The sequence below is a fragment of the Rattus norvegicus genome, chromosome 5 (genome assembly GCF_036323735.1).
Source record: "Rattus norvegicus strain BN/NHsdMcwi chromosome 5, GRCr8, whole genome shotgun sequence".
Classification (NCBI taxonomy): domain Eukaryota; kingdom Metazoa; phylum Chordata; class Mammalia; order Rodentia; family Muridae; genus Rattus; species Rattus norvegicus.
Window position 1 is genome coordinate 76,189,373 of NC_086023.1, and position 21,677 is coordinate 76,211,049.

Here is a 21,677-nt window from a genome sequence, read left to right on the forward strand (position 1 = left end):
TCCCCAGAATTCACATAAAGAAGAAAATGCCATCATAAGATTGTCCTCTGACCTCCACATGCATTCCACAGTACACACACACACACACACACACACACACACACACACAAACACACACACACACACACACACACCATATAAAAATTAATGTTTTGGGGTTGGGGATTTAGCTCAGCGGTAGAGTGCTTGCCTAGCGAGCACAAGGCCCTGGGTTCAGTCCCCAGCTCTGAAAAAAAAAGAAAAAAAAAGAAAACTGTTAAAAAATTAATGTTTTGTTTTGCACACAAGTGAATTGTTTATGGATAAAATGAAAGCAAGGCCTAGGCTCTTAATCTCTGAACTCAGAAGGCAGAGGCAGCCAGACCTCTGTAAGTTTGACGCCAGCCTGATCTACATAGGGAATTCATGGCCACCAGAACTATGTGGTGAGACACTGTCTCAAAAATAAATAAATAAATAAATAAATAAATAAATAAATAAATAAGATTTCCTAAGGTAATTTACAAGTGTCAGAGGAAAAAAGAGGTTTTTTTAAGAAACTACATTCATTACAACAGGATTTGTAGGGAAAAGGGTAGAGTAAGGGACCCGGGGCACCTTTGATCAGCAGGATATGACAGAGTGGTAGGGCATTTGAGCCCAGAAAGAAAGTGCCCCCTATATCTCGCCCTCTCTCCCCCCAAAGAAGTCAACTGAGGTCAGCTTACATAAATTCTAAGATATGGAACTGTCCCAATTTCTCTGCTATCCTGGGGTTCTTCCTGGAAGCTGGCCTGGGACCTTGACATTTACCCACCCGGTTTAGCTCAGTAGCTGCTGAATCTCCTTGTGCACGTGGCAGAGAAAGTCCACATGGGATGCACCTCCCCTTAGGCTCTTGTCTTCCACCAGGAAGTGCTTGAACACCACCTCCAGCTTGTCCTCCTGTTTGACCACGATAAGCTTCATGTACCACATATCTGTGCCCATAAGCTATCAATGAGGCCTCAAACTTTCTTAGACCGTGGATTCTCCAGAACTGGCAGAACACTCTGGCCGCTGGTGATCTGACTGAAAGAAGAGACGTTGAAAAGGCTCTGGACAACACCTTGTTGGACACTTGCTCCCACCCAGATAAAGAGGTTGAGCCCATTTTCCAGAAAATATATATCTCCACTGCTTAAACGCTCTATCAGAGTCTCGAACTGCTGGTGGTTCAGTGGTACTATCAAGGGGAGACTTTGTCAGTGGTAGGAGCCGAGGGTAGATGAAGACATTGGTCTCAGCCACATCCATGGAGGAGACCAGTTGTCGAACATAGGCATGATCATCAGTAGTGACCTCAGGTCCAGGCTGCAGAACATCACTCTCCAACACACAGTTCAGGTAAACTGGGAGTAGCTTCATGCACTCAAGAAGGATCAACTCCCCTGCATAAGAAGAGTTGGCCCAGTTATTTCTATAACAGACCAGGATCTGGGCACACTGGATGATGAGAGTGCCTCGGATAGTCTTCACAGGGCCACTCAGGACAGCCCAGTATACAAACTTGGCCGTGTAGTTGATGAGCGGGTCAGTCTCAGTTTCGATACAGATCAGCCAGCTGTGTGCAGCAGTTTAGGGCCAGGTTGTGGATGCAGAGCCAACGCTGCCCTGCACAGCCGGTATAAAGCAGGGCACACTGCAGTAGGGTCCCACTCCCTTCACTGAGCCGGTCATCACGCTTGAATGCCACAGTCACTGTCTCATCGCCATTCAGTCCAGCCAACTCCACCTCTGATGTTTTGCTCATGTAGAAAATCCCAAAGAAACCTACAACACAGATACCGGTTCTTATCCGAACCCACGTAACGGCATCAAAGCCACCCACCTTCTGTACATCCCAACACAGATCCCTCAGGAACCGTTCCTGGTCATTCTCCACCTGGAAGCAGGCATATTTGTAGACAGAGCCTCCAGTGAGCTGGGAAACATCAGAGAGTGTGGCCACATCGACATATTGGTTAGGGAAGAGGGAGAGATCCACACAGCAGCCTGGGGCCACACACTCTTTGGCCGGTCTGATAGGTACCTGTTGGAGGCTGAAACAGAGTCTTCTCCTTGTCTGTGTTGATCACTTCCTATCTCTACTTTTCGGCTTCCCCGGGCCTCTGTAATGGGCAAGAACTGTGGAACAGAAACAGTTTTCCTGCACACTCGGCAGCCTTCAGAGTTTTCATCCCAGCCTGGATAACTAGAGCAGATACTGTCTCTGTCTCTCTCCTGTATCTGCAAACATTTCTGGAATCTACTCCAATAAGCCGGTGATGACAGCCCGAAACTCACTGACATTGACTAGGAAGCCATCCAGCAGTGGCACAAGCATGTCAGCCACCTCAGATACAACCATCGTCTGTGGCTGAGCTGAGGGGCTCTTCAGAGTGTAGAAGTGGAGCACTTTCTTAGAGGTGACAGAGCCAACTTGGATTGCTGACTCTTCTGTCCCGCCAGCCCTAGACGGGTGACTAAGAGTGACTTGAGGTCCTCACAGAGGAGCCGAACAAGACCAGTTCTGATGGCATTGTAGGAGACGTCAATCACAAAGATGAAGGCAGGAGGACTAGGGAATTTATTGTTCTTCCAGTAATCTACAGTAGCCAAGAATTCATAAGATCCCGGAGACAGCTCAGGATGGTCATAAGCATCCACACGTTTGCCAGTATGATCCAGATGTTGAAAATACTGGGGGAGAACATCACTGAAACAGCTGCAAAAGGAGCACTGGAAGTGCCTCCCTCCCTGGATGAATGTCATGAGAGGGCACATGTATGCTTTGAAGGGATTACAGCGCAGGGGGCCAGATTCGCCATGGTGTACAACATATGGTGAAGCCTCCTCTGGGGGCAGCCTTGCCGGTGGCTTGATGACAGCTGCCAGAGGCACCTGAGCCCGCTCAGCCATGTCGGATGCACACGGGATATTACAGGATGTGCATAGAATGTAAGGGAGATTTGCATTCCCTTGGACTTTTACCAGGAAACTGGTGGTGACTAAAGGTGGCACCTGTCCCCGTACACCAGTAACAAATGGCTCTGAACCTTGGTTGTTTCTAATATCTTCAATAACCTGAATAGGGCTGCGACGGCATCAGGGTCCAGGCGCTTAGGAGGCAATGGCTGAGGAGGCCCAGGCTGACTGACAAAGGTAGGTGCTCCAGGGTATGGGTTTTCATGATTAGGTTGGGGCCCTCAGGCTGGCCTAAAGGAACCATTTTGTCACAGTTGATAGCCTGGCTGCTGCGGGGAGTGCATAGGTGGTGGTGGTGGAGCTGTGGGCCCCGTCATCTGAGCGCCTGGAGGCAGAGCATGAGCAGGAGGCGAGGTCACATGGTTAGCCTGGTTCTCTGGGAGACTCCTGAAGCCCTGTCCAGGCGGGAGTGGGCCAGGCATGGAAGGCATCCGAGGACCACCTGGAACTGGGGATGTAAAGCTGGAAGTCAGTGGTGGGGCAGGTCGCAGGGAAGTCTGGACTCCAGGATGACCTTGAGCCTGACTAAGGGGAGGAGCCTGGCTCTGAGGATAGGAGCCATAGGGACCAGAATTAGGGAAGTTTCCTGAGGCTGAGGCCAATGGTGTTGGAGGACTATAGCCCAACCCAGAAGGGGAGGGGCTTGGGCCACAGCACCACTGATCTGCATTCCCCCCAGCTGTGCAGTCACCTTTGTACTTGTGCAGGGAGGGTCATAGGGCTAAAGCACAGCTGGCTGGCTGGCCACAGGGCCAATGGGGGCCCAAACTGCTGAGAAACAGGGACCCTCTGGGCTGTGACGCTTGGCCCGTTCTGTATAGCACCTTGGCCAAATTGGCCATATGTAGTCTGACCACAAGGGACCTGCGCTGCAGAGGCTTGAGGTGCCCCTGAGGAAGGTGTGGTTCTTGGCACACCTTGAGGAGGTGCCTGCTGATAGCCTGGCGCTGGGCCATTGTAGGCTCCATAGGGAGTAGCAGGGGCTGCAATCCTGGTTGCCCACCATAACTAAACTGATGATACCCTGGGTAGATGGGCTGGTTCTGCCCAAATGGTGGAACAGGTGGAGCTGACCGGTTATGAGAGCATCCCTGATTTGATCTTGCCCAACTCCAGATCCAGGTTCGACTTCATTCCTAACGTCAAGGCTCCCAGGCTCAACTTTGGATTCTGAGGGGGTGGAGGGGGTCATTAGAGAAATTTTTTAAATTTTTAAAAGTGAATTGATTTTAAAAATAGGCTCAGAAGCAAAGTTAATTACAGACAATGGAGTACAAAACAGAGGTGTTCAGCCTAAGACCTAAAAACAGTCAAGGGGAAATATTATCATCAACCTGGACAGATTGGAAGGAGGCCACTGTTGACCTGGGAAAGATGTTCAGTTAACTTATGTGTTCACAGCTGAGGCCCTGGGAAAAACCTATATTAGTTTCAAGAGAGTTCAATAATCTACATTATGGATACGTTTTCTTAAAAAAATTTATATGATCAAAAAATCTAAGAAATTATGTGATCAGGGACTAGAGAAATGGCTCTGTGGTTATAAGGACTGGCTGTTCTTCTAGACAACCCAGGTTCCATTCCCAGAACTCTATGCATTTCACAAGCAACTATGATTCCAGTTTCAGGGGATCTGATACTCTTTCCTGTATTCTATAGGAGACAGGCATTCATGTGATGCACATACATACATACATTTATACATACATACATTTATACATATATACATAAATACATTTATACATACATACAAGGCAAAATATCCACATACATAAAATAAGAAAGAAAGAAAGAAAGAAAGAAAGAAAGGAAGAAAATTATATCATCAAATAAAACCAACAATAACAATGTTCACTTTGGTTATCTACAAAGAAGAAGAAAAATATTTCCAATACAGTTTTATAGGTTTCTGTTCCTGCACAAAACATCACGACCAAGAAGCAAGTTGGGGAGGAAAGGGTTTATTCAGCTCACACTTCCACATTGCTGTTCCTCACCAAAGGAAGTCAGGACTGGAACTCAAGTAGGTCAGGAAGTAGAGGCCATGAGGGGTGGGATGTTTCTTACTGGCTTGCTTCCCCTGACTTGCTCAGTTTGCTTTCCTATAGAATCCAGGACCACCAGCCCAGGGATGGCACCACCCACAATGGGCTGTGCCCTCCCCCCTTGACCACTAATTGAGAAAATGCCTTACAGTTGGATCTCATGGAGGCATTTCCTCAAAAGAGGCTCCTTTCTCTGTGCTAATTCCAGTTTGTGTCAAGTTGACACACGAAACCAGCCAGTACAATAGGGAATCGGCATCTGGACAAGATGAAATAGTTTTACTCTTGAGTCAGTAGAGCAGACTCTTGAGCTCAAGAGTGGCTGATGCCACTCTTTCTAGCAAGCTTTGCTACTCCAAAACAAACAGAAAAACCTGGGCCTCTGCACTAGTTTCTAGTTCTTGCCTTATAGTCCTAGGAATTCTCTTAACTTCCTGGATCTTGAAGGAAGGCATCTCTGACATTCCTGAATCCCCTTATCTTCTGAAATATGAAGAAAAGAGGGAGAAAGGAGGAGGGGGAGAGAAAGTGTGAATCTCATGTGGAGGCTGCTTTTGAGCAGCATATGTGATATTCCGAGACACAATTCCAGAAAGATGTTTCTTCCTCTTAAGAGAGCAAAATGTCCTAAAAAGAACATTTTGTGAATGGAAGCCAGAACAAGTCAAGGAAGAGCCTCCAGGAGATTGTTCCAGAAAGCTCGAGTTTCAATTGTCAGCAGGAAGAAATAAGGTTGAGGGTCAAGCTTACATAAGTGGAGAAGAAAGTGGAGCTGAATGGGCTCTTGAGAGTCTGACCAGAGCCTGTTTGTTCCAGACTAGCTCTGGTAAAGCCAACTTTCCAGTTACCACCGTCTATCTGTCAATGCTTCCTGGAGTAAAGGCAAAATCTCTACTTAACACATAACAGAGACTGGAACAGATGAGATGCGCACACACACACACACACACACACACACACACACACATGCACGCGCGCCAGCAAATACAGGAAAGAAGGGATTGTTATTCTTAGATATTATCACTTTTTCTAACTCTACAAATATTATATAATCACTATTGAAATTTTGGAATGGAAAATAATTACTTAAAATTACCTTTAATCCTATTACATCATTATGTGGCTATGTTTGCTGCTGGCTATTCTCCTAAGCTCAAGTTTTTTTTGTTTTTTTGTTTTTCTTTTTTTTTCCGGAGCTGGGGACCGAACCCAGGGCCTTGCACTTCCTAGGCAAGCGCTCTACCACTGAGCTAAATCCCCAACTCTCAAGTTTTTAAAACAAAATGGAGTCTGTTAGATATGCAGTTTTGTCTTAATGTTTAAATATTATCACTATGTCCTCAAGTTACCATAGATTTAAGATTTATTTATTTATTACATAATAGCATTCTGCCTATCTGTATGCCTACAGGTCAGAAGAGGGCATCAGATCTCATTATAGATGGTTTTGAACCACCATGTGGTTGCTGGGAACTGAACTCAGGACCTCTGGAAGAGCACATAGTGCTCTTAACCTCTGAGCCACCCCTCAAGCCCCCATAGGTTCTTCAAAAACAATATCTTGTAATGTCTACATGATACTCTGCATTTGGCATATATCATAGTTTACTGCACATGACTTCTCCTTGGGCCTGGGCTTCCTAACAACATGGATGCCTAGATTCTGAGATTAAAAACTCCCAAGAAAAAGAATGATACATCCTCCTTTCAAGCACCCTCATGATGCTCAGTTTTCTGTAAATAAGCAAACACTCTGGTGGATGCATAAACTAACTCTCTAATTAGAAGTAGTTAGACTCTTTCTGCCCTAGATGCCTGAAGGAAAAAAGAAAAGGCCATCAGTCAAGCAACCAGCTGTACCTCCTTTATATCAGAACCAACCATCCTGAGCACTCCATGGCCACATTCAGAAACCTACGTGAAGCTCTTAACTCATTGCCTTAGCCTTTGAAGATGCAGCCTCAGGTGCTTTCTGAAATCCTTTGTAGCAGACTTAAACTATTCCAAGCCCTAGTGAACTCTAGATAGCCCTACAACCATGCCCACCTAGTCCAGAGAGGACCTAGTAAGGGGACTGCTAGGATTGTTAGTAAAGAATGGGTTGTTAGTAAATGGCTGATCCAAAACACAAACCTCCATGGCTGTGATTGGTGCCTTGGGCTGTGATTGGTCCAAAACTAATAGCTGTGGTTGATGCGATGCCCCTTTAAACTATATAAGCCAACCACTCAGGCTCTGTGAGCCCCTGTGCTGCATCCCTGAGTTTTGCAACATGGGCTGATGTAAAAGGCTTCTCTCCAGCAATCTTTTGACTGCTTTTAGTAATGAGGCTGTGCTAATTACACGAAGAAACAGAAGAAATAACAGAACAACAGTGGCCGGGGCAGGCCCAGCTGTGAAAGCAGCAGGGCACCTGGCTGCTTGACAGATGAAGGGGACACTGCACCGTTCAAAAGCCACCAGGGCCGAGGTCAGACCAAAGAGGGGCCCAAGAGCTGAGGCTGAAGGAAGATGTCTAAAAGGAACCTGAGGGTGGGGGCGGGGCTTACAGGCCACAGTCACCACAGGAGCTCCAGAGAGACAAGGGTCTCTACCCCAGGCTGAGAATTGTAACGCTTCCTAAAGAGCTGCCTTCCCCAAGCTGTGACAAGGCTATGACCAAGGTCTGAGGAATCCCCATACTTAACACAGCTGGAATGGCTGGGAGCTGTGATTCCAGCTGCTGGTAAGGACTAGGGAGTCCAGCCTTCCTATGCCCATAGAAGAGCTGTAACAATTGTGGGTCCAAAGGCCGGAATACCCAGGACTGCATGAGACCTGCAGCACAGAGGGCAGAAGCACTTGCTCACACTTACTGCCCACTAGTACTGACCAAGGGAAGCGAGAGGCCTGGACTTGATCTCTCACTGCTAAATATACAAGCACACCAAGAAGAGGAACACACACACACACACACACACATATATATATTACACATACACATATATATACATACACACACATATATATATTACACACACATATATACACACACATACATACACACACACATATATATATTACACACACATATATATACACATATATACATACACACACATATCTATATTACACACACATACATACACACACACACACACACACATATATATATATGGTGCAATTGAAGAAGACACTGATGTCTACCTCTGGCCTGCACATGCCCATAAACAGAGCACACACAATTAGAAACACACTGAAGGGAAAGGGGAGGGGAAGAGGAAGACAAGGTATGTATATGTTTTACAAAAGAACTGAAATCTGAAGAATCGTCAGAAAACATTATATTATTGTTTATTATCAACATTACACCAGTGTCACTTCACTTTAGACCCAAGGTTTTTATGGTCCCCAATTCTGCCTCAAGCTATACGATCAGTTTTGTCATAACTCCTCTTTATGTTGGAAAAGGATAATTCTGAAATCTATCTTTAAAATGTAAATAATTCTGCTATTGATAGTGTGGGCTTGGGAAAGTTACAACTCCTCCCTACCCCCGCCCCTACCACCCCCACGCCCACCGCCTGTGGCAGGCAGGTGAGCTGGCCCTGAGGGTGGGAGGGCTGGAGAGCTGGCCCATGGGGGTAAAACATGAGAGCTGGCCCTGGTGACATGATCATGGGAGATGTGGCAGGCTGACCACCTCGGCGTTGACCCAGATCTAGGGCTCTGAGTTGGCCCACCCAAACATCGTAAACTGCTGGAGCACGTGAAGGGGCTGATCCTGCAGAACTGAAGCTGCAGGACCTTCACATCACAGGGCAGCAGCAGGATATTGGTGAGGGTCCAGTATTGTCTTATAGCAGAAACCACAGGCCTGGGACCAGACCAACCCCTCACTGCAGAGAACATGTGAAGGTAAAGCTGTTTGGGCAAAAGGCATATGGTGGGACACACTGCAACGTCCACAGTGAGGAGTTTTTGGGTTTTAGTGGGTTTTTTTCTATTGTGCAGGGGGGTGTGGGGGGGTTGCAAGGGCAGAGGGCAGATATGAAGGAACAGAGGGATGAGTGAGATTGGGTGCATGATGTGAAATTCCCAAAGAATCAATAAAAAAATTGAGAAAAAAAGAAAAGAAAAATGTCCTACAGGCTTGCCAATTGAATGGAGGCATTTTCTCAACTGAGGCTCCCTCCTCTCCAGCTACTCTAGCTTGTGCCCAGTTGACATAAAACTAGCCAGCACACACACACACACACACACACACACACACACACACACACACAAAACAGCTTTTCACATTCTCTGAGCGGTTGACAGCACAAAACAGCCACTACCCCACACTGCACCTTTAACTTCTGTGGGTGACAAAGGTTCAGCTACCGGCATGTGATTTCTCGAAAGGAAATGTGAGAGCATTACTTTGGGGTAATCTTATTTTGAGCAAACCTCTTCACGCCAAAGCATAGAATTGACTTTTTTTTTCCCTTTCAGTTTCAAGAGTTTCAGATCTCGTGGCTTAGGTTTCATTCCACACTCAGGGTATTTGGAGGGTCTGAAGAGGTCACAGCTCAGAAAATTATACCTTGGCTCCTAAAATGAAACAAGGATTACAACATCTGAGCTTCCGGGTTGCGGCTGGAAGGGCATTGCCATATCAGGATGAGGGAGGTGTCTTGCTGGGCCGTGGGTGGAGAGGGCTCACTCCAGAAAGGAAGATCTTTTTCATCCTCAGGGCTCTTTGTCCACACTTTCCTCCCCACGCATCCCCGATTTGCTGGGCTGCCCTCTGAGGCCAAGACGTATAGACAGACTCAAAGTTCACTCCAGGACATGAACAAGAGAAGGACAACAAAAGTCATCTTCTCACCAAAGTCTCTTTTCTCCCATATTCTAGGATATGGCCTGACACACAGTAGGCAGCAAATAAAGTTGAATAAATGTTATCTTAGAAAAAAAAGTGAGGGGAGAAGAAGAGGGAGATAGAGGGAGGGAGAAGACAGTAAGGAGGAGGGAAAAGGAGACAGAAAAAAAAGATTCAGGAGTAATTTTTGTGAGGTAATTTTGTTGGGGGGATAGATTGCGACAGGACCTTGCGATATAGCCCAGGCTGACCTCAATTCACTATGTAGTCCAGGTTGGCCCTGTTCATCTAAGCAATCTGAATAAATTCTCATGTATATATTTTTTACATAATCTCTGTTACGATGACCAAAAAGTAAAATATTAAAATTTTTAAATAATTATAATAAAATGCTACAAGGCAGAGCCGGGATGCACAGGTGCAAACCTCAGCAAAAGACAACTGCACCTCCCAGAGCTGGCTCACCACCCACAGCTGAGTTGACTGAACCAGGCTGTCTCACATGCCCAAAGGGATGGGTAGCTCTATGTGTCTAAGACTCTATGTCACGCATGTTAAGACAAGAAAGGATGTCCCACATAAAGACCCAGTGTGGCCACAGTGATAGGAGCAGTGGGGTCTGCGGAAATGCACCACCAGGACAAAAATCTCACCGAGTGCACTACCATAAGCCACTAGGGGGTTTTGGGCACAGGGACAATCTGGAGTCACCCGTGCTCTTCAGAGGATGCTCGCCTGCTGCCCAGAGATGAGCTGGAGCCCAGAAAGGCTCTGACCCTTACTGAGCACAGAGACTGGACTCATTGCCAAAGATATGGATTCTCTGAGTTCCACGGAGCCTTTCTCAGCTTAGTGAGCTCAACCCTGGAGCTAGAGTACCCAGCGAGCGGATGTCACCAAAGCTGCCCCAAATCAGTGGCTTCCAAGTTCGGTGTCTCACACCAAAGAAGGCTAGGGAAGCACAGACAAGGGGCAAGCAGAGAAAATGTAGTCTTATTAGGGGAAAGTAAGAAGCCTCCCGGTGGTGGGAGGGCTCCAGGAAGACTGCTGCTGTGTCGCTCTGACCAATAGCCTTTTACGGGTCTTATGGATGGAACTGGATGGAGACTAAGGTAAGTCATTTAGGGTACATCACAGACATAACCAGTGAAGTGTCCATATGCCCTATGCATGCTCCGTTGACCCAACCAGAGGAGTGATCATGTGTTGTGTGTTCAATTAGAAACATGGTGGCATGCTGTGACCCTTTCTCGGTGAACGGATTTTTGAATAGCCCATGATGACTCTTGCCTCACTGAGGACTCTAGAATGACTGGATCCTGTTCTTCCAGAGCTTTTGCTTCTGGAGAGGAGGAAGATAGAGGGCTGGGGGAGGGTCATCATGCTCCAGCAGGAGCCGTGACCACACAGTGGGTTCAGAGGACATCCCACTGAGGGAAAGGTGTTCATGACTCAGCACAGAGGCTGGATAGCCAACCAGAGTGCTTGATGAGCCCTGCTCTCACCCCATCCCCTCCCATAGGTCTAGACTTTGTGTACAATCTCACAAGACCTGGACTTGTCCTAAAGCAAATAGCCAGAAACAATTATCTAGCAGAGCTATTTTCTTCTGTGTCCTGGCTAGTTTTATGTCAACCTGACACAAGTTAGAGATATCTGAGCGGGGGTGGGGGGAACCTAATTGAGAATTTGCCTTTGTAAGATTGGGCTGTAGGCAAGTCTGTAAGGCATTTTCTTAACTAGTAATTGATGTGAGTGGGCCAGCCCATTGTGGGTGCCCTTGGATTGGTGGTCCTGGATTCTATTAAAAAGCAAGCTGAGCAATCCATGAGGAGCAAGCCAGTAAGCAGCACCCTCCATAGCCTCTGCCTCAGTTCTTACCTCCGGGTTCCTGACTTCCTTCAATGATAAACCATGATATGGTTCTTACTCTAGAGTGAAATTAAATCCTTTCTTCTGCAGGTTGATTTTGCTCATGGTGTTCTGTCACAGTAATAGAAAACCTACAACATTTTGTTAATATGGCGGGATAGGCCTGAAAGGGAGAAACATTGAGACTTCCACAAAAGTGATTAATATCCGCTGTGGGTCCCCAGTAGAGCGACCTGGGGTCCAGGAGCCATCTTCCTCCAGCCCTCAGTAACTTCTGTCAAAGGCACATACACTGTGTTCAGCTGAAGAATGCCTTCCTGTCTGAAGAACTAAGCAAGAGACCTAAGATGAAGCCAGATATGGTAGCACACATTGGTAATTCCAGTTAGAAACAAGAAGGTCAGGAGTTCAAGGTCATCCTCAGCTATGTTTGAGGCCAGCCATTACTGCATAACATCCTACATTAAAACAAACAAACAAACAAACAAACGAAGCAAATGAAAAATAAAAAGAGGGAGGGAAGGGGAGGAGAGATATGTAGGTACAGAAGGAGAGAGGGAGAAGAGAAGGGAAGGAGGGAGGAAGGGAGGGAGGGAGATCTAGAATGCCAGAGGATCACCAAATAGAAGTTCTGGTGCAAGCCAAACTCAAAAAACTACACACCTGAGTGGCTCCCATACAGTAAATCTCCCCAGCCCCTCCACACTCACTCCTGTCCCTCTCCTTCTCCCCCTCCCTTTCCATGCCCTGCTCTTGACTGAACTTGAAGTGATGGGGGGACAAGAACATAGTCCTGCCCAGGAATATGCACATCCCACATCCCAAACCCCACCTTCCAAGCTTAGTAACTGCCCTTCTATCCTGGACCTTAGCTTTTCCCATGTCCTTCCCCCATCATGAAGATAGGAAGAATGAGTCTTATAGAAGCTAGAACAGCATAAACATCTGGAAACCCCCTGCCTACCTCACAAAGTTTTAATATTTTTAATATCCGAAAGTTTTGAGCACTTGTACGATGTTGATTTATCATGTGTCTCTCCCACCACTTCCCTGCAACTCTTCCCTAGTGCCCTGGTTCTCCTTCCCAGCCCCATCGCCTCTTTATGGGTATCCATTGATATTTGTTATTAATAATCCCCAGAGTGCTAGCTTGTGCTGCCCATCTGCACATGAGTGTGCGGCCATTCACTGAGACGTGAGCAACCTACTAGCAGCCACATCCCCAGAGGGGAGTGACTCGGCCTCCCCTCGCCGCCATCAACTGCCAGTGGCTTCTCTGCTGGGGGCAGGGCCTCAGGAGCGCTCCTCCCTGCCATGTTGGGATTCTGACTGACTTGATCTTGTGTAGGTCTTGTACGTTAACCACAGCTGCCATAAGTCGGTGCGAGAAAGAGCCACGCCATGTCCAGTAGTCAGCAAGTCACAGCCCTCCCCACCCCATCCACTGACTCTTACATGCTTTCTTCCCTTCTTCCGTGAGGTTCCCTGAGCCTGCGCTGGAAAGAGGGTGACGTACATCACCTGTCCCCATGCAAACACTCGAGTCATTGGTGCTCAACACCAAGTCCTTGTATTTGAATTGAAGGCAACAATGAGGAGACAGCAGTTGTCCTGGTACACAGTGTGGGTGTTTAAGGGCTGTTATAGAGACCGTGGAAGTTTCCAGAAGAGCACTTCTGGAGCTACAGGACCTCCCCTTCAGTTTGCCACTGGAGCTTCATGGAAAGCAGTGAGGCCCCGTGTCACTTCAACTTGGTTCCCAGGAACTTAGGTGTCTCTAGTGCCAAGGACTCGGCTGTGCAAAGGGAACCCTGCTTATTGAAGGCCGCTCTACAGAGGAAGATGGGCAGCCCCCTCAGAGAGGGAAACAGCCGGACATTGTCTGCCCTCAGCATGGAGGCATTGGCAGCAGAGCAGGGCAGACCAGTGGGTTGAGGGGAGCAGAGCATTCCTGTGACAGCAGGGCTTACAAAGAGGCATTGTTCACTCTCTGCAGCTACACCTGTCCCCTCTGACAGGACAACTGAGTCAGAGAGCCCCTGTAGGGGACCAGCTGGCAGCTGGAGAAAAGGAATCCTGGAATCCTATGGGGCCAACCCTCAGCCAGTCAAGCAAAGTCTAAAGGTGTAGGGAAAGTTCGGTTCCTTTACCCTTGACCTCGTCCCTCTCCAAGCCAGGGCTTTGATTCTTTCTCTTATTTCAGCCCCCTTTGCTCCATGCTGTGCTTTGGGCTGCTTTTGTTTAAATCATTTTTTTTTCTTTGTAAGCACTCATGTTGTATGCTTCCAATTTCCCTGAAGTGTCTTTTTTGTAACCGAGCATTCCTGTCACGTTGACTTTTAAAGTCATAGAGCTTGATGTGTTCACTTTGCATCCACTTGAAGAGCTGATGGGCTACTCTTCACAAAGGGATTGGAGGACAGGTAAGGATGCCATGGATGATAGGTCTGCTCCCTTTCTCAGACTAGCACATCAGAGTACTCAGGAGGGTTAGACGGACACGGGGCACCGAGAAACTCTGGAACCCAGGCTTCCAACATTGCTCACATTCTCTCTGCCTCTCTTCTACCCCCTCTCTGCTTCTCTCTCGTCTCTGCCTCTGTCTCTCTCTGTTTGTCTGTACCTGTTCTCCCTGTGTATTTCCGCTGGGTCACTATCTCTTACTCATGCACGCTCACGCACACACACACACACACACACACACACACACACACACACACTCAGTCAATCAATGAAAAATCAGTTTTATGTCCCTTTCCCCCTGTCCTCCTCCCTCCTTCCTCGGCAGCCTAGATCCCGGATGCTGTATCCACATCTCACAGGGGTATAACCCACCCAGCCCCTCCTCAATACCCTGACAGCATTCCCGGGAACCCAGGCTAGCCTCCTCCAACCCCTCCGCTTTCTCCCTCTCAGAAAACATCAACTTCTGGTCACAGGAAATCAGGCCTGAGTCTGAGGGAAGCAAACCCTGGAGAGAGCTTAAGGCAGAAGGGTGGCTCAAGGAAGACCTGTAAAGGAAGCCAAGGTGACAACTGGTTTTGTTGTTGTTGTTGTTGCTGTTTAAATAAAAAAAAAAGTCAGTTCCTGGGCAAATCCCTGGGGAGAGGAGGTGAACTCGTCCCCTCAAATTACACAGTGTTGGGAAAATCCACACACTAAATGGGAGGAGCCTCCTTTCTCCTCCATGTGCTGCTCTGAGACCACACCAGCTCATTGAAACATCAGCCAGAGAAGTCACTAACTTCCCTTGCACTGAAGCCAACCTGGTTGACTTAGACATCCATGGGGATCCTGGAGGAAGCAGACAGCTGCAACGGAAGGGGAACCGTGAGTGCATACTGCAAAGCACAGAATGTGTAAGGTCAGGGGTGCAGACTCAGAGACCCTGCTCTGCCAGTGACTTGCCAATCACTGTGGAACCCTCCTCCTCTTTGACTCTCAGTTTCCCCACTTACAACGTGAGGAGCTAGGAGCCCTCAGAGGGCCTGGAATAACAACAGTCTCCAGGGCAGTATGAGCTTCTGTGGGCTTGGAAGATGATCCAGTAGTAAAGTTATTCAATACTGAACCTGACACCTGAGTTCTATCTCTATGATCCACAGTGTAAGATTTTAAGATTTTTTTTTAAGGTAAAAAGGCCACTCCCGGCCCACAGGTCAATTTTAGCCTCAATGCTGTCATCTGCAAGCAGCTGACATGATTCTTACCTATAAGGTGGAGCCCCTACAAAGCTGTGTGGCCACACATGTCCCCCCACCTCTGGCTGCTAGATCATGCAGATACTTGGAATAATAACAGCCTAGAATCTGATGCTATGGAAACGGGCAAACAAGCAAACCACATGTTTTTTCCTGGATAGCCAGTTAGGGAATGCCACTGTCTAGAGAGAGACAATGACAGAAAAAAAAATGCTTCTAACACCCCCAAGAAATGCAGGCAGGAAAGCCTGTGGAGTCTGAGAAAAAGAAAGCCTGAGGACCCCAGCCTTCTGTGACTAGGGATTTTTGGTGACTACCCTGAGGTCTCGGGTTTGCTTTTCTGGGCTATTTTTTCTCCTCTCTCGCTTTGAATGTGCTATTTCTGTCTTCGCTGTCATCCCTGGCAAGACCAGAGCTGCAGAGGTCTGTTCAGAAACCACCCAGAGACATGCCACACAAAGCTGGCATGACTGAGAGAGGGTGCCAGCAAAGGAGGCGGACCTTTGTGGAACTATGACCTCCTCCGTGCTGGAGTGAACTGGGGGCTCCTCTCAAAATAGAAGAACAAGCGTGCAGGCCTAGACGAAGCAAGCAATTTTGGTTTTATGGAAAGCTGGTACCCAGTAGGATACAAACAACCCTGAGAAAGTTTGTTTTCAGCAATTTGAGCTCAATTAGGTAGAAAAAGTGGCTGAGAAGGAACAAAGAAGGAAACAGAGCCAGGAGTGGCCTGAGTGGCATTCGGGAGCCAGGTCCTCCTGCCAATGCCCAGACTGAAAACACTGGCAGCCTGGTCCCCTGGGGGAGATGACAGGCCACCTTCACTCTCTTCTAAGAGGCAGACTCTCTGTGCTGTAGGGTGCTCAACCCAGGGGAACCCACCCTGTGACTGCAGGCTTCCTCTTGGAGTGTGAAGCTGCTTTGGCCCACTTATCAGGAGTTATCTGTATTTTGATGCTAATTTCACTGTCCCAAGGACAGCTGCCTAGTCACATGCTCAAGACTCAGGGGACTTCACCAGAACCTTCTCCCCATTTAAATTGTAAAATACAAGTGAGGGCAGGAACAGGATAGAAGGAGGCCTGTCATTGGATGAGAAGGAAGGATAGGCGGGAGAAGAGTTTGAAGGAAGAGGAGGAGATAGAAATGGAAAAGAAGAAGAGAGGAGAGAGAGGGGGAGAAGCCATGGTAGGTGATGTTAAGATTCCACTCTGTTATTAACAGGTTGTTATTAATGTTCTTAAGGGATGGATGGTGCTGGGCTTTGTATGTTTAGGTGGGCAATTATATCTTATCAATTGGGTCAAAGATTATTGTGTTGTGTGTTCTTTTATGTGACGGTTTGAGTTGTAGGAACGTGTGCGGTGGCGGCTGGAGACGCTGGGCCGCCACCACGGAGCTGGGATGTTTCTGCCAAGATATCTAGCAGATATCTTGGAGCACTGCGGTGTGACCTAGCGAGGTAAAAGATAAACGTACTTTTATTATTTTTTATATTTTTACAACAACAGAAAGCAGTTCCATTCCCCCCAGCACCATCTTGCCTTTACCCCAGAGCACTAAATGTTGGTGGCTAAGAATGAAAACTGAGATGATTAGAGGCAGCTGGGTGGAAGAACCCTAGAGGAAATAACCAGGAGACTAGCAAAGAGACATACGGTACGCTGCCAGGCAGGATGGTTACTGTTTGTACTTACGGGCATTTGTGCCCACTTGTGGAAGAAACTCAAACAAAAGCTGCAAGGAGAAGTGCCAGGGAGTTGACCTCACTCAGTCAACAGCTTCCTGCACAAGCATAAGGACCTAAGTTCGATTCCCCAGTGCCCAGTACATGCCCATAATCCTAGTCAGCCCTGGGAAGGAGGGGAAGAGGCAGGGGGATCCCTGGAGCTCACAGGTCAGCCAGTCTAGCTGAAGATAAAGTGCTTCAGAACAAATATGGTGAGTTTGGATCCCTAAAACCCATGTAAAAGTCAGATAGGCGTGAGCTGGCCTGTAATCCCAGCAGACCCCGGGAGGTGGAGACAGGGGTTCCCTAGGGCAGGCTAGCTAGCAAGGCAAGCTCTAGGATCAGCAACAGACCTGCCTGTCAGCAAAGAAGAGTAAGTGTAATGGAAGAAGTCATCTAACATCAGCCTCAGCTCTCCATGCCCCTATACACAAGCATACACACACACACACACACACACACACACACACACACACACACACACACACACACACACGCATACATACACATATACGCATATACACACAGGAACATACACGCAAAAATCTATGCTTATAAAAAAATATGCATTAAGGCTTCAAGAAAGCAGATTAAAAAAGAAACCTGAAAAATGTTCTTAAAAATTGGTCCAGTGAGAGTAAGGAGAGAGAAGGTTGGTGGTAGGTGGGATGATCCCGAACGCGTAGATTGACCTCCTACCCCCAAAGCTATCAGGGTCTTCATTCCAATCAAAAGTGTTCCCCCAGGACTTTTTATAAGGTATAAGTATAGGCTGACAGGCCGTCATAATCAACATTACAGAAGAGACTGTGGTGTAGTAAGACCTTATGGTCATTCTCTAGCACCGAAGAAGGAAAAATATGTAGCACCAGAAATAAAGAAGAATCCATTATCCAGTTACCCCTGATGCTGTCATCTTTACGTGGCTCCTAAAACCAACACTGACGTTGCTGCCCACCTTATTCAGAAACTTTAAATGACCTCACTTGCATGGGCAAGCATTCAACCCCATGCCCTTAGCAAAAACAGCAAACTATCTCTTCCATGAGCAAGATGTATGTGTTAGCTAGTTTTCCACTATGGTAATAAATATATGAGACAAATAAACTTAAAAGAGAACAGGTTCAGAAGCTACTGGCTCAGGTTTGGAGTTTTCTGCCCATGATCATTTGGTCCCATTATTTGTGCTCATGGCAGCATAGAACATCGTGGCAGGATGTTGTAGAGTAGGCCCGTTCACTTCATAGTGATTGCAAAACAGAGAAACCAAGGTTCCCCACAATCCCCTTCAACTCATGACTGGGACGCTGCCTGACCAGCTTTTGAAGATTTTAAGAAGCTGTAAAAGCACAGAATACAGTCTTGGGAGAGATGAGGGCTCCCAGTCCAAGCCCCTGCCCTGAATGGTGAAGCACATGCAGGGTGTGGAGCTCCTTAGAGAGAGACCCAGCTGAGCATGGCTAAGAGTCAGGTCTCTGGGGTACATGTGATTGTGACAGGGACTATTGGACAGGGACAGATGACAAGTGTCTGCATGAACAGTGTCTAAAGCCTCCTGGGAGAAAATGGATCCTAGGGGAAGAGGCTGCCTGGGAAGTCTCCAGAAGAAACTATAGCAAACACTAGGAAACTGATCCCTCTATACCTCTAGGCCCAGAGAGTTCATACCTGCAGTCATGCCTGCAGGAGAAGTCACAGCCCTGCTTGGCCAAGAACAGAGCAGAGTAGTCACCGGGCCAAGCCAAAATCTCAGTTCACTTGAGGCTGTGCTACCCACTGGAGATAGTGACATCTGTTAAGATAAACCTTTTTGTTGAAGTATAAATACATATCAAAGCCTGCATGTGGCATGTGTAGCACTTGATAAATGTTTACAAAGGCATCAACCAAAATATAAAACACACTTAAAAGCCTAGGGCAGTGTGGCTTGAAACTTTCCTAATGCTATGCCCTTAATATAGTTCCTCATGCTATGGTAATCCCCAATCATAAAATCATTTTTGTTGCTACTTCACAACTGTGCTTTAGCCACTGTTATGAATAAAATATAATCATGAATATTTTTTGGAGATAGAGGTTGACAAAGGGTTGCGACCCACAGGTTGAGAACCTTTGCCCTAGTGCCATTTCTGTGCCCTGAGGAGGTTATACTGAAGCTGTAACTTGAATGTGAAATTAAAGGCTCCTTAAAAGCCTGGATTTAGAGTGTTTCAGCAGAAGACAAAATTTACTGAGACAGTTAAGGGAAGACTCAGCATAGTAGAGGAGAGCAAAGAAAACTGGCTTATACCAGTCTACTGACTCAGACTCTGCACAGCAAGATTTGAGGTCTGTGTTTGTGACACAATCACAACCCAGAACATGGGCCTGGGTCACTATGCTTATAACTGCTAGTCCAAGGCTGAGGAGATGGCTCCGTGGGTAAGGGCCTGCTGTGCAAACAGGAGGAACGGGGTCCCCACACAGAAGCTAGACATGGCAGCACACATCCGTAGCCCCAGAAATGGGGATTGGAAGGCAGAGACCAGTGGATCCTTGGGACTTCCGGCCAACTAGTCCAGCTGAAATAGGCATTGTCTCAAAAAATAAATAAATAAAAATAAAATAAGTTGTAAGACTCTTGGCCCACGGCTGATGAGCCAGCTTTGCATGGTAAGCATACCACTCACCCTTCAACCAAGAGGCTTCTCTTTGCAAGAGACAATCACAGAAAACCACTGTCTTAGTTACTTTCCTATTGCTCTGAAGAGACACTGTACCAAGGCACTTATAAAAGAAAACATTTAATCGGGCCCTTGCTTACAATGTCAAGGGTAAGACCACAATCATTATAGTGGAGAGCATGGCGGCAGGCAGGCAGGCATGGCTCTGGAACAATAGCTAAGAGCTTACATCCTGATCTGCAGGTTGGAGGCAAAGAAAGAGACTGAGACTGGGCCTAGTGTGGCCTTCTGAACCCAGTAACACACCTCCTCCTACAAGGTCCCACATTTCCTAATCTTTCTTCCCAAAATTGTTCCACCATCTGGGAGCCAAGCATTCAAATATATGAGCCATTGACTCCCATTGATTCTCGTTAGCTGTCTCTGTGACATTTTAACTGTCTTCCACTGATGTGTCTATGTGCCAGTTCATGTGTCTCTTTTCTGTCTTTCTCTAGGCTCTAAGTACCAAGAGAGACTTAACAATAACCCACAGGCCATATCCCTCATGTCCGTGCTGTACCTGGCAAAGAGAAGAGACCAAAGAGTGAACTAGTAAATGATGGTTTCCTCCAGTCCTGTTGTGACTTCCCGAGCGTTAGCATGTCTTGGGATAAAAGAGGAGCACACTCCCTCTTCAGTCTATTCCTCCAGGAATTCTCAAGGCCATCTCTGGAGAGACGGATGTCACACATTTGCTGCACCAAAGGTCTCTATGTCTTAGATAGGAAAGTGGCTGGGTTGGGCTGTCTGCTGCATGGCCCCTCTGAAGCTCCCCGGGCTCTTCATGTGTTCTGTGGTCAATGGGAACCATACTGCCATGGTGGCTGCAAAGTTAGATGGGAAGACGTATGCAAAACAAGAGAAACCGTAATAAAAAAACAGTGGAAGGCTTCACATTTGTTGCTGCTGTTGTTACCAGAATAAATCAAGGGATGACTTGACCTTGAGCAGGGCTCATTCACTTTTGGATAGCATTGAGAGTGGGTGGGGACAAAGAAAGAGCTTTCTCCTGTGCCTAGAAAGTACAGTTCTGTGAAGAAACTTCAAGGAAGAATGGAGGAAGTTCCTAGGGTCCTAATAACGTTTCTGTTTCTTATTTTGAGTCTTAAAGACATGGGTAGAAATTTGTGAAAATTCAAGCTATAATACACGTTATGCCTTTCTGAATGTGCATTTGACTGTCCTTTAAATCTTTAGTTAGGCATGATGGCACATTCCTGTAATCTCAGCAATGGGAGGGGGTGCTGGTGTAAGAGGTTCAAGGTCAGCTGCTTACATAACAAGTATCAGGCCAGCTTTAGCTACATAGCAAGATCTATTCAAACAAACAAAAAGGAGGGAAAAGGAGGAGGGATAGAAGGGAAGGAAATGAAGGAAGCAATCAAGCATCAAGACAAATTTGTTTCTCAGATATGTGGCAAATGAGCCATAGCTCCACAAGCCACTGATAGAAAATCTGTGATGGTTTTTCTATGCTTGTCCCAGGGAGTAGCACTATTAGAAGTGTGGCCCTCTTGGAGTAATGTGTCACTGTGGGTGTGGGCTTTAAGACCTTCATCCTAGCTGCCTGGAAGTCAGTATTCTGCTGGCAGCCTTCAAATGAAGATGTAGAATGCTCAGCTCCTCCTACCCATGCCTTCCTGGATGCTGACATGGTCCTGCCTTGATGATAATGGACCGAACCTCTGAACCTGTAAGCCAGCCGCAATTAAACGTTGTCCTTATAAAAACTGCCTTGGTCATGATGTCTGTTCACAACAGTAAAGCCCTAAATAAGACAAAATCCATGAGAGATTC

The 21,677-nt window shown here is 47.0% G+C and overlaps 1 long non-coding RNA gene and 1 pseudogene across 1 annotated transcript; one reads left to right on the top strand and one right to left on the bottom strand.

The window, feature by feature from the left end:
- Positions 1–801: 801 nt before the first annotated feature.
- Positions 802–13,061, bottom strand: Sec24c-ps1 (SEC24 homolog C, COPII coat complex component, pseudogene 1; annotated as a pseudogene).
- A 3,408-nt stretch (positions 13,062–16,469) lies between these two features.
- Positions 16,470–20,774, top strand: LOC102553455 (uncharacterized). Its single transcript, XR_354030.4, has 2 exons — positions 16,470–16,634; positions 20,336–20,774. It is a non-coding gene; the product is annotated as an uncharacterized LOC102553455 (long non-coding RNA).
- The last annotated feature ends 903 nt before the right edge of the window (positions 20,775–21,677 follow it).